General features: G+C 46.8%; 1 non-coding gene across 1 annotated transcript; it reads right to left on the minus strand.

The window, feature by feature from the left end:
- Positions 1-3,746: 3,746 nt before the first annotated feature.
- Trnaa-cgc (transfer RNA alanine (anticodon CGC)) lies at positions 3,747-3,819 on the minus strand. Its single transcript has one exon. It is a non-coding gene; the product is annotated as a tRNA-Ala (tRNA).
- Positions 3,820-12,963: the final 9,144 nt, after the last annotated feature.

A 12,963-nucleotide genomic window follows, 5' to 3' on the forward strand; every position in this document is an offset into this window, starting at 1 on the left:
ACCCGTCAACGTCCGTGTGCGTGATTTAAGTTTGTACGCAGCCGCTACTCGATCTTACCCTTTTTTTTCGCACGCTTTCTACTGTATTCTCGGAAATGCGGCCCGTCTACGCAAATAAACGAAAGGCTGTTTCATCTAAATCTACATCTACATCGATACTCTGCAAATCACATCTAACCTCATGGCAGCGGGTTCATCGAAACGCCTTCACAATTCTACATCTACATCTACATCTATACTCCGCGAGCCACCTTACGGTGTGTGGCGGAGGGTACTTATTGTACCACTATCTGATCCCCCCTTCCCTGTTCCATTCACGAATTGTGCGTGGGAAGAACGACTGCTTGTAAGTCTCCGTATTTGCTCTAATTTCTCGGATCTTTTCGTTGTGATCATTACGCGAGATATATGTGGGCGGTAGTAATATGTTGCCCATCTCTTCCCGGAATGTGCTCTCTCGTAATTTCGATAATAAACCTCTCGGTATTGCGTAACGCCTTTCTTGAAATGTCCGCCACTGGAGCTTGTTCAGCATCTCCGTAACGCTCTCGCGCTGACTAAATGCCCCCATGACGAATCGCGCTGCTTTTCGCTGGATCATATCTATCTCTTCTATTAATCCAACCTGGTAAGGGTCCCATACTGATGAGCAATACTCAAGAATCGGACGAACAAGCGTTTTGTAAGCTACTTCTTTCGTCGATGAGTCACATTTTCTTAGAATTCTTCCTATGAATCTCAACCTGGCGCCTGCTTTTCCCACTATTTGTTTTATGTGATCATTCCACTTCAGATCGCTCCGGATAGTAACTCCTAAGTATTTTACGGTCGTTACCGCTTCCAATGATTTACCACCTATGGCATAATCGTACTGGAATGGATTTCTGCCCCTATGTATGCGCATTATATTACATTTATCTACGTTTAGGGAAAGCTGCCAGCTGTCGCACCATGCATTAATCCTCTGCAGGTCTTCCTGGAGTACGTACGAGTCTTCTGATGTTGCTACTTTCTTGTAGACAACCGTGTCATCTGCAAATAGCCTCACGGAGCTACCGATGTTGTCAACTAAGTCATTTATGTATATTGTAAACAATAAAGGTCCTATCACGCTTCCTTGCGGTACTCCCGAAATTACCTCTACATCTGCAGATTTTGAACCGTTAAGAATGACATGTTGTGTTCTTTCTTCTAGGAAATCCTGAATCCAATCACAAACCTGGTCCGATATTCCGTAAGCTCGTATTTTTTTCACTAAACGTAAGTGCGGAACCGTATCAAATGCCTTCCTGAAGTCCAGGAATACGGCATCAATCTGCTCGCCAGTGTCTACGGCACTGTGAATTTCTTGGGCAAATAGGGCGAGCTGAGTTTCACATGATCTCTGTTTGCGGATTGCGATTATTCCAATCTCGTATAGCGCGCGGAAAAAACGAACACCTACATCTTTTCGTGCAAACTCCGAATACCCTTATTTTATTTTAATGGTCGTTTCTCGCTATGTAGTTCGGCGACAGTAAAATATTTTCGCATTCGGAAGAGAGAGTTGCTGATTGGAATCTCGTGACAAGTTTCCGCTGCAACGAAAAACGCCTTTGTTTTAATGATGTCCACCCCAAATCCTGTATCATGTCAATGACACTCTCTCCCCTATTTCGCGATAATACAAAACATGCTGCCCTTCTTTGAACTTTTTCGGTGCACTCCGTCAGTCTTGTCTGGTAAGGATCCCACACCGCTCAGCAGTATTCTGAAAGAGGACGGTCAAGCTTAGTGTAGGCACTTCTTAGTAGGTCTGTTACATTTCCTAAGTATCCTGCCAATAAAACGCAGTCTTGATTAGTGTTCCCCACAACATTTTCTTGTGTTCCTTCGAATTTAAGTTGTTGGTAATTGTAATACCTAGGTATTTAGTTGAATTTACAGCCTTTAGATTTATAGTGTAACCGAAGTTTAACGTATTTCTTGTAGCACTCATGTGGATGACCTCACACTTCTCGTTATGTAGGGTCAATTGTCAATTTTCGCACCATGCACATATCTTTTCTAAATCGCTTTTCAATTTGTTTTGATCTCCTGACGAGTTTATTAGTCGATAAACGACAGCGTTATCTACAAACAGACTAAGACGGCTGTTACGATTGTCTCCAAAATCGTTTATATAGATGAGGAACAGCTAAGGGCCTATAACACTGCCTTGGGGAACGCCAGAAATCACTTCTATTGTTGTCGATGTCTTTCCGTTAGTTAGTACGAACTGTGACCTCTCTGACAGGAAATCACGAATCCAATTACATAATGAGACGATATTCCACAGACACGCAATTTCACTACAAACCGCTTATGTGGTACAGTGTCGAAAGCCTTCAGGAAATCCACAAAAACGGAATGAATTTGAAATCCCTTGTCGACAGCACTCAAAAGTTCGTGCGAGTTAAGAGCTAGTTGTGTTTCACAAGAATGATGTCTTCCAAATTCATGTTGACTTTGTGTCAATACACCCTTCTCTTCGAGGTAACTCACAATGTTCGAACACAATATATGTTCCAAAATAGGTGTTGCATATCGACGTTAATGATATGGGCGTGTAACGTAGTGGATTAGTCCTAATTTAGTGGATTACTGCTACAACGTTTCATGAATACTGGTGTGAGCTGTGAAACTCTGGGTACGGACCTTCCGTCGAGCGAATAGTTGTATATGATTGTTAAGTATGGAGCTGTTACGTCAGCATACTCTGAAAGGAACCTAATTGGTATAGTCTGGACCAGAAGACTTGCTTTTATTAAGTGATTTAAGTTGCTTCACTACTCTGAGAGTATGTACGTCTGCGTTATTCATGTTGGCAGGTGTTGTACATTCGAATTTTGATGTATCTTTTTTTTTGTAATACGCGTTCGATTCTTTTCATTGGTGAAGCATCTTTGGTGGCGCGTAATACGTTTATGTGTGTATAACTTGCATTGTAATAAATGTTGCTTTGTTATTATCTTGTTGTTACGACGTAACAAATTTTTGTAGCAGAGATTGCGTAAGGTTAAGTTGGTATCTGGTTCTACTTACGATTCTTAATGTTATTAAGCCGTGCGTGTCGTCCTCGAGTTGTACGTATTTCAGAGGAACATTTCACCTTCACTGTCCACCGTGTTTTCATCCTGTGCTGTTAGTCTTACAGTATTTCCAACCGTCGCTTTCTCGCTGTGCTTTGTCTTCTGTCTGTCTCTGTATGTGCAAGAGGTCGTCAGAAATATGGAAACATCACACGCGCAACACATTACGATGCCTAATACGGTGTGGAACAGCCGTTGGCGTTGTAAACAGCTTCCAGGCGTCTCTGAATGAATAAATACTGGTTCTGTATGATTTTGAAGGGAATTTAATACGATTCTTCCTGCAAAACAGCGACATATGTTCAGACTACGATAACGGATGTGGATAGAGATCACACACCCTCCTCTGCAAAGTAGACCGGACAGCGTCAATAATTTTGAGACCTGGCGACTGCGATAGCCAGGGTGGGTGCGCCAACTGGCTCCCGTGCTGGCAGAGCCCCAGCCAGCGCTGGGGGGGGGGGGGGGGGGGTAGATTAGTGTTTAACGTCCCGTCGACAACGAGGTCATTAGAGACGGAGCGCAAGCTCGGGTGAGGGAAGGATGGGGAATGAAATCGGCCGTGCCCTTTCAAAGGAACCATCCCGGCATTTGCCTGGAGTGATTTAGGGAAATCACGGAAAACCTAAATCAGGATGGCAGGGGACGGGATTGAACCGTCGTCCTCCCGAATGCGAGTCCAGTGTGCTAACCACTGCGCCACCTCGCTCGGTCCAGCGCTGGAGGACGCGAGGTGCGTGAGCAGGAGGGGCGAGTCCGCCTTGGGGCGCACAGCGCCCGGCGGTAACGCGGTTTAGCGCAGTAGCCGCGGCGTCCGCGGAGTTCCACGCCCAAAGCATCACCCAACTCCCGCCATCTCTCTCTCCTGCGATGTGAAGGGTAACAGTGTGAATGGAGACCCAGCCGAGCAAATGACTTTCTTCAGGTTTTATGGCTTCCGCACGACGTTTCCCTCTCAGGGTCATTTACATCAGTGACGAGTGGTTCTGGACTTGCAGGTCTACTCGAATTTGCCGTTTCTGGAGGTCCCTTCGTGTCGTCTCGGTGCTAACAGGATTCGCGAGTGTGGACATTGAGTTCCGCAGTGGCTTATTGCAGCTGTCGTCCTCTTATTTCTCGTCAGAACCCTCTTCGGAAACCGACGGTCGTGATGACTCGACAAACACTTTTTTGCCCGTTGCGAGTGGGCGCACGGTATTGGCCCACTCTCTCTCTCTCTCTCTCTCTCTCTCTGCGCTCACCACTACACGGAACTGCGTTCTGAGCAGGACTGACAGCTGCAAAGTGAACCGTGAAAATTTACTTTCACAATCTTTTCTTAAAGAATTTACTTTATTTACTAGCGATTCATCAAGAACATTAACACACTATGTGAGCGTGGAAGTAGTTTCCAACTAGTGACTGATGGAAACAAATTAAATTTCAACCAATGGAAATTTTATTCATAAAAGCATTTCCAAAACAGATTTAAAATTTATAAGCAGAAAAGCACCTTCGAAATATCAAGTTACAATTTAACAAACGTGAATCTCATTTCTAAAAGCCTTTGCAAAACAGTTTTAAAATTATAAGCAGAAAAGCACCCCCGAAATATCAAGTTACAATTATTCAGAGGCACAATAATTTGTTTTTTTTTTTCCTTTTTTACAGTAGGTGCCTTCGGGCTTAGAAGCTTCCCCCCCTTTCAACACGGCCGTAGTCACGACCGCTCACAACAACCTCTGAAAGACTACACTGGTCCGAATCTGCAACACACCAGATTACTTTAAACAAAAAATTTTAACAACGCACACACAAACACATTAACTATGCACCCCGTAAGAGGGATGGAAATAGTGCAAACACTAACATTTAAAAAAAAATTGCCACCGAAACTGCAATTTGTTTTTAAAAGGACCCTTACGGTGCAAGGGTGGCAACTTTATAAAAATTACTATTTAAATAAAACCCATGAAATTCAGACTCACATAAAATGTACAACATGCTCTACATTACACATATACTGCCCCGCAAGATGATAGACAAAAACATATTTCAGGAATTCGGCCTTTACCTTGTTGTTGTGGTCTCCAGTCCTGAGACTGGTTTGATGCAGCTCTCCATGCTACTCTATCCTGTGCAAGCTTCTTCATCTCCCAATACCTACTGCAGCCTACATCCTTCTGAATTTGCTTAGTGTATTCATCTCTTCCTCTCCCTCTACGATTTTTACCATCCACACTGCCCTCCACTTCTAAATTGGTGATCCCTTGATGCCTCAGAACATGTCCTACCAACCGATCCCTTCTTCTGGTCAAGTTGTGCCACAAACTTCTCTTCTCCACATTCCTATTCGATACTTCCTCATTAGTTATGTGATCTACCCATCTAATCTTCAGCATTCTTCTCTAGCACCACATTTCGAAAGCTTCTATTCTCTTCTTGTTCAAACTATTTATCGTCCATGTTTCACTTCCATACATGGCTACACACCATACAAATACTTTCAGATATGACTTCCTGACACTTAAATCTATACTCGATGTTAAGAAATTTCTCTTCTTCAGAAACGCTTTCCTTGCCATTGACAGTCTACATTTTACATCCTCTCTACTTCGACCATCATCAGTTATTTTGCTCCCCAAATAGCAAAACTCATTTACTACTTTAAGTGTCTCATTTCCGAATCTAATTCCCTCTGCATCACCCGACTTAATTCGACTGCATTCCATTATCCTCGTTTTGCTTGTGTTGATGTTCATCTTATATCCTCCCTTCAAGACACTGTCCATTCCTTTCAACTGCTATTCCAAGTCCCTTGCTGTCTCTGACAGAATTACAATGTCATAGCGAACCCCAAAGTTTTTTTTTTTTTCTCCATGGGTTTTAATACCTACTCCGAACTTTTCTTTTGTTTCCTTTATTGCTTGCTCAATATACAGATTGAATAACATCGGGGATAGGCTACAACCCTGTCTCACTACCTTCCCAACCATTGCTTCCCTTTCATGCCGCTCGACTCTTATAACTGCCATCTGCTTTTTGTACAAATTGTAAATAGCCATTCACTCCCTGTATTTTACCCCTGCCACCTTCAGAATTTGAAAGAGAGTATTCCAGTCAACATTGTCAAAAGCTTTCTCTAAGTCTACAAATGCTAGAAACGTAGGTTTGCCTTTCCTTAATCTTTCTTCTAAGGTAAGTCGTAGGGTCAGTTTTGCCTCACGTGCTCCAGCATTTCTACGGAATCCAAATTGGTCTTCCCCGAGGTTGGCTTCTACCAGTTTTTCCATTCGTCTGTAAAAAATTCGCGTTAGTATTTTCCAGCTGTGACTTATTAAACTGATAGTTCGGTAATTTTCACATCTGCCAACACCTGCTTTCTTTGGGATTGGAATTATTATATTCTTCTTGAAGTCTGAGGGTATTTCGCCTGTCTCATACATCTTGCTCACCAGACGGTAGAGTTTTGTCACGACTGCCTCTCCCAAGGCGGTCAGTAAGTAGTTCTAATGGAATGTTGTCTACTCCCGGGGCCTAGTTTCGACTCAGGTCTTTCAGTAATCTGTCAAACTCTTCACGCAGTATCATATCTCCCATTTCATCTTCAGCTACATCCTGTTCCATTTCCATAATATTGTCCTCAAGTACATCGCCCTTGTATAGGCCCTCTATATACTCCCTCCACCTTTCTCCTTTCCCTTCTTTGCTTAGAACTGGGTTTCCATCTGAGCTCTTGATGTTCATACAAGTGGTTCTCTTTTGTCCAAAGGTCACTTTAATTTCCCTGTAGGCAGTATCTATCTTACCCCCCGTGAGATAAGCCTCTACATCCTTACATTTGTCCTCTAGCCATCCCTGCTTAGCCATTTTGCACTTCCTGTCGATATCATTTTTCAGAAGTTTGTATTCCTCTTTGTCTGCTTCATTTACTTCATTTTTATATTTTCTCCTTTCATCAATTAAGTTCAATATTTCTTCTGTTACCCAAGGGTTTCTACTAGCCCTCGTCGTTTTACCTACTTGATCCTCTGATGCCTTCACGACTTCATCCCTCAAAGCTACCTATTCTTCTTCTACTGTATTTCTTTCCCCCATTCCTGTGAATTGTTCCCTTATGGTCTCCCTGAAACTCTGTACAACCTCTGGTCATTTCAGTTTATCCAGGTCCCATCTCCTTAAATTCCCACCTTTTTGCAGTTTCTTCAGTTTTAATCTACAGTTCATAACTAATAGATTGTGGTCAGAGTTCACATCTGCACCAGGAAATGTCTTACAATTTAAAACCTGGTTCCTAAAGGTCTGTCTTACCATTGCATAATCTATCTGATACCTTTTAGTATCTCCAGGGTTCTTCCATGTATACAACATTCTTTCATGATTCTTGAACCAAGTATTAGCTATGTTTAAGTTATGCTCTGTGCAAGATTCTACCAGACGGTTTCCTCTTTCATTTCTTAGCCCCAATCCATATTCACCTACTACGTTTCCTTCTCTCCCTTTTCCTACTCTCTAATTCCAGTCACCCATGACTATTGAATTTTCGTCTCCCTTCACTACTTTAATAATTTATTTTATCTCATCATACATTTCATTTATTTCTTCATCATCTGCAGAGCTAGTTGGCATATAAACTTGTACTACTGTAGTAGGCGTGGGGTTCGTATCTATCTTGGCCACAATAATGCGTTCACTATGCTGTTCGTAGTAGCTTACCCGTGCTTCTATTTTTGATTCATTATTAAACCTACTCCTGCATTACCGCTATTTGATTTTGTATTTATAACCCTGTATTCACCTGACCAAAAGTCTTTTCCCTCCTGCCACTGAACTTCACTAATTGGCACTATATCTTTACCTTAGCTTTATAAATTCGTAACACCGAATCCGACAAACATGACAGAGGCAGCTATTAACGTAGGGCAGACTGACACAGAGACAGACAGACAGACACTAACTGCCCAACAAAACGAGCAAGCTGGGGACGAGAGACTGACCAAGAAAACAAGTAGAATTTAACAAGTAAATGAAACAAGATATTACGGATCACTTCTAATAACTGCGATTTCTGGCGAAGACTTGGCGCAGCACCCGCTAATCGCTCTCCCGAACCGTCCGCTGCCAGCCGCTTCAACGGACGCAGGAATGCGCGCCGATCTCCCGTCTCACGGCGTCGCAGCTCGCACCGGCCAGACCGACGTCGTGGTTTCACTCCTGTTGCTCTCGTGTCGGCCGCGAAGCCACCACCCCTCGCTATACGGCGCGGCCCACTGGACTCACGTGGCGACCTCGCGTGCGTCGAGGCTCGAGGCGGACAAGTCACCTCGTGTGTCAGTGCGCGACCGAGCGACCAACCGATCGATCCAAGCGCCAATGACCATTGCCTCAGCAACTCGAGCAGGCTGGCTCTCACATACTGGCACTCCGGACGACAGACAGACACTGACTGCCCCACACTGACCCGGCCGACCCACTGACCAGACTCGCCGAGACTGAGAGACTGACTGACTCAGACCGACCGCCTGCCCGGCACTGAGCCGACTGACCAACTGACTAGACTCAGACCAACCCCTCGCCGAGCTCATAGCGCGCCTTAAATGCACGTGAACAGGCAGCCTTTCCCCTTTCCCAGCAGAGGGAGACACCAAAGAGCTGCGATTGCCACAGCGGCGCCACTGCCAGAAACGGAGAGCGACTGCTTCACACTACGCGCTGTCGCGCGCTCTTCAAAACAGAACATTTTTGAGGACGTTCTGCAGTCGACGACAGTGGGCAAATACAACAGTGCCAACTGCAGGCTCGACCAGCGCCTGTACACGCAGATAAGCCAGAACATTATGAACAACTGCCTAGTGGCCGGTACGTCCACCGCTGGGGTAGATGGCTGGAGGCAGCTGGCGCCACGTCTGTGCACAAAGGTCACCTGATTCCCGTGAATTCCGGGGACAGCAGATCACGCGGGACTCATCACTGTGGTCGTCGAACCACTCGCTCACAACCCCGCCCTTGTCACATGGCGTATTATCTTGCTCAAAAGTACCACTGCCGTCGGAAGAGGCGATCGTCATGAAAGGGTGTTCGTGGTCTGTAAACAGTGTACGGTACTTCTCGGCCGTCACGCTGCCCTGCAGCGACTCCAATGGGCCCACTGATGCCCACATGCGAATGTTCTCACGAAGACAATGGAGCCGCCGCCAGTCTGTCTCCGTCCTCGATGGTGAGTGCCCCAGGGAAGTGTGGTAGGTCCGCTGCTGTTTCCTACCTACATAAATGATCTTTTGGATACGGTGGATAGCAACGTGCGGCTGTTTGCTGATGGTGCTGTGGTGTACGGGAGGGTGTCGTCGTCGAGTGACTGTCGGAGGATACTAGATCACTTGGACAGGATTTGTGACTTGTGTAAAGAATGGCAGCTAACTGTAAATATAAATAAATTAATGCAGATGAATAGAAAAAAGAATCGCGCAATGTTTGAATACTCCATTAGTAGTGTAGCGCTTGACACAGTCACGTCGATTAAATGTTTGGGCGTAACATTGCAGAGCGATACGAAGTGGGACAAGCATGTAATGGCAGTTGTGGGGAAGGCGGATAGTCGTCTTCGGTTCATTGGTAGAATTTTGGGAAGAAGTGGTTCATCTGTAAAGGACACCGCTTATAAAACACTAATACGACCTATTCTTGAGTACTGCTCAAGCATTTGGGATCCCTATCAGGTCGGATTGAGGGAGCTAGATTTGTTACTGGTAGGTTTGATCATCACGCGAGTGTTACGGAAATGCTTCAGGAACTCGGGTGGGAGTCTCTGGAGGAAAGGAGCCGGTCTTTTCGTGAATCGCTACTGAGGAAATTTAGAGAACCAGCATTTGAGGCTGACTGCAGTACAATTTTATTGTCGCCAACTTACATTTCGCGGAAAGACCACAGAGATAAGATACGAGAGATTAGGGCTCGTACAGAGGCATATAGGCAGTCATTTTTTCCTCGTTCTGTTTGGGAGTGGAACAGGGAGAGAAGATGCTAGTTGTGGTACGAGGTACCCTCCGCCACGCACCGTATGGTGGATTGCGGAGTATGTATGTAGATGTAGATGTGCTGAAGTGCAGGAGTGGAGGATCTGTTGCCGTGGAAGACGGACGGATTCGAGCCATCCCTCCGTATAATGAACAGGGTACCGGGATCCATCAGACCGTGAAACGCTCTGTCACTGGGCCAACGTCCAGTGGCGATGGTCACGTGCCCATGTCAGTCGCAGTTTCAGAATGTTACTTATAACCCGTCTTGATAGTTTATTCATATGACCGGTTTCCTTTCATCTAAACCATCTTGTGATCTGATATTTCGGTTACTGGAGTAACCCGTCGAAATACAGCAACTTTCACATGCCGTGTCGCAGTTGCCCATGGCGCGGAGTTAACACTGGCAGACGCGGGTCGTCAGCAACGGAGGCCCGTCGTCGGCAGAGTCCGGTGCGCTGTGTGTCCGGACACACTCGTACTCTGCCCAGCTTTAAGAGTCCGATGTCAGTTCGGTCACAGATCGCCGACTGTTCTGTTTCACCAGTGTGCCCAGCGTACGACGTCCGACATCTGTAATAACGTCTGGAAGAGATGTCGCAGCGGTTTCGCCAAGTGTCGCAGACACTCGCCGCAGCACTCCTCGAACACCAGGCAAGTCTCGCAGTCTCCGAAATGGCCGTGCCGAGCCTGCGGGCCATCACAGTGTGCCCTCCGTCGAGACTGGGACGGGTCGCGCGCCTTCCCCGTCCTGCGTGCGTACGAGTGGCCAGCAGCCGTTCCCCGCCGGGAGGCGCTGCTGTCGCCTCGACGCGTTTGCGTCGGTGGTCGGTCGGTGGCCGTAGTCTTACGGAATGCGGCCCGCGCGTCGTCTTACCGGCAGCGTCGAGGTTTGAAGTTTTGACATGGCGGGAGAAGAGCTACGGGTAGGCGGATAGCGGAGAAGTTTTGGTGGAGAACACGACGCCGAGACGCGGACGAGTGCGTCAGGAATTGTGTGCGGACTCGAGCCGTCAAAAGATTCAGCTTCAAAGATTACCAGAGGCAGACAGACCTTTCCGACAAATCGGAATCGAGGTATGAGGCCCACTTAATAGGAGTGCAGCAGGGAGTCAGTACGTGTTAACAGTGATTGACCACTTTTCTATGTATTTAGTCACGGTCGCATTGCCAGATCAGAAAGCAAGTACGGTGGCAGAAGTTTTAGATAATAATTGGTTACACAGGTATGGGATACCTCAGTCCTTAATCTGGGAGCGAGGTACTAATTTCACATCTGATCTGATGAAGCAACTGTGTAAGTTACTGAAGATAAAGAAACTACGGACTAGTCCATTCCGTCAGTGTATATTCTGCCCAGTCACACTGATACGTCAAAAGCGTGAATAACTCACCTTCTGCAATGCATACCGCTACGACACGCGCACAAAGAGCGTCACTGAGATTCCGGAAGGTATCAACAGGGGATGTGTGTGTGTGTGTGTGTGTGTGTGTGTGTGTGTGTGTGTGTGTGCGCGCGCGCTACGTTACTCGGTTGAGGGTCCGAGGCGCGAACAGCCCGATAGAGGTGCTCCGAAAGGTTGCCCACTGGATTTGAGCCCGGGGAGTCTGGTGGCCGGGGCAGGGCAGTAGACTCGCCCCCGTGCTGTTGGAGCCACGCTGGTGCACTGCCGCCTGCGTGACACGTCGCGTCGTCCTGCCGGTAGATGCCGTCGTGCCTATGAAAAACGAACTGCACGTACGGGGTGGAGAGGGTCCCCGAGGATAGACGCGTAGTTGTGCTGATTCACTGAGCCTTCCGGAATGCCGAGATCAGTCGGGGAATGCGAGTAAAGCGTATCCCAAACCGTAATGCGTGTAAGGTGTTTGCTTTGAGACGTTTCACGCCAATGGTCGTATGTCTGACGGACCATAAAAGTGGTTCATGTGGGAAGGCCGTGTGTCGCCACTGAGTGGACGTCCAGTCGCGGTGCTGGCGTGCACGTTCCAGCCTCGGCAGTCGGCATCCGTGCACGAACCAGTCGCCTGCTCCGGAGGCCCGCACGCAGCAACTTGCCCTGAACGGTCGTCGACGAGAAGCTGTCGGTAGCCCCGCGGTTCACCTGAGCGATCAGTTGCCCGACAGTCGCCCGCCTACTCCCCCGTACACATGTGCCACGTATGTCTACGTCTACATCCACACTCCGCAAGCCACCTGGCGGTGTGTGGCGGAGGGTACCTTGAGTACCTCTATCGGTTCTCCCTTCTATTCCAGTCTCGTATTGTTATTGGATTGTCGGTATGCCTCTGTGTGGGCTCTAATCTCTCTGATTTTATCCTCACGGTCTCTTCGCGAGATATGCATAGGAGAGAGCAATATACTGCTTCACTCTTCGGTGAAGGTATGTTCTCGAAACTTTAACAAAAGCCCGTACCGAGCTACTGAGCGTCTCTCCTGCAGAGTCTTCCACTGGAGTTTATCTATCATCTCCGTAACGCTTTCGCGATTACTACATGATCCTGTAACGAAGCGCGCTGCTCTCCGTTGGATCTTCTCTGTCTCTTCTATCAACCCTATCTGGTAGGGATCCCACACTGCTGAGCAGTATTCCAGCAATGGGCGAACAAGCGTACTGTAACCTACTTCCTTTGTTTTCGGATTGCATTTTCTTAGGATTCTTGCAATGAATCTCAGTCTGGCACCTGCTTTACCGACGATCAACTTTATATGATCATTCCATTTTAAATCACTCCTAATGCGTACTCCCAGATAATTTATGGAATTAACTGCTTCCGGTTGCTGACCTGCTATGTTGTAGCTAAATGACAAGGGATCTATCTTGCTATGTATTCGCAGCACATTACACTTGTCTACATTG

Source organism: Schistocerca cancellata, chromosome 12 (assembly GCF_023864275.1).
Source record: "Schistocerca cancellata isolate TAMUIC-IGC-003103 chromosome 12, iqSchCanc2.1, whole genome shotgun sequence".
In the NCBI taxonomy this organism is placed as follows: domain Eukaryota; kingdom Metazoa; phylum Arthropoda; class Insecta; order Orthoptera; family Acrididae; genus Schistocerca; species Schistocerca cancellata.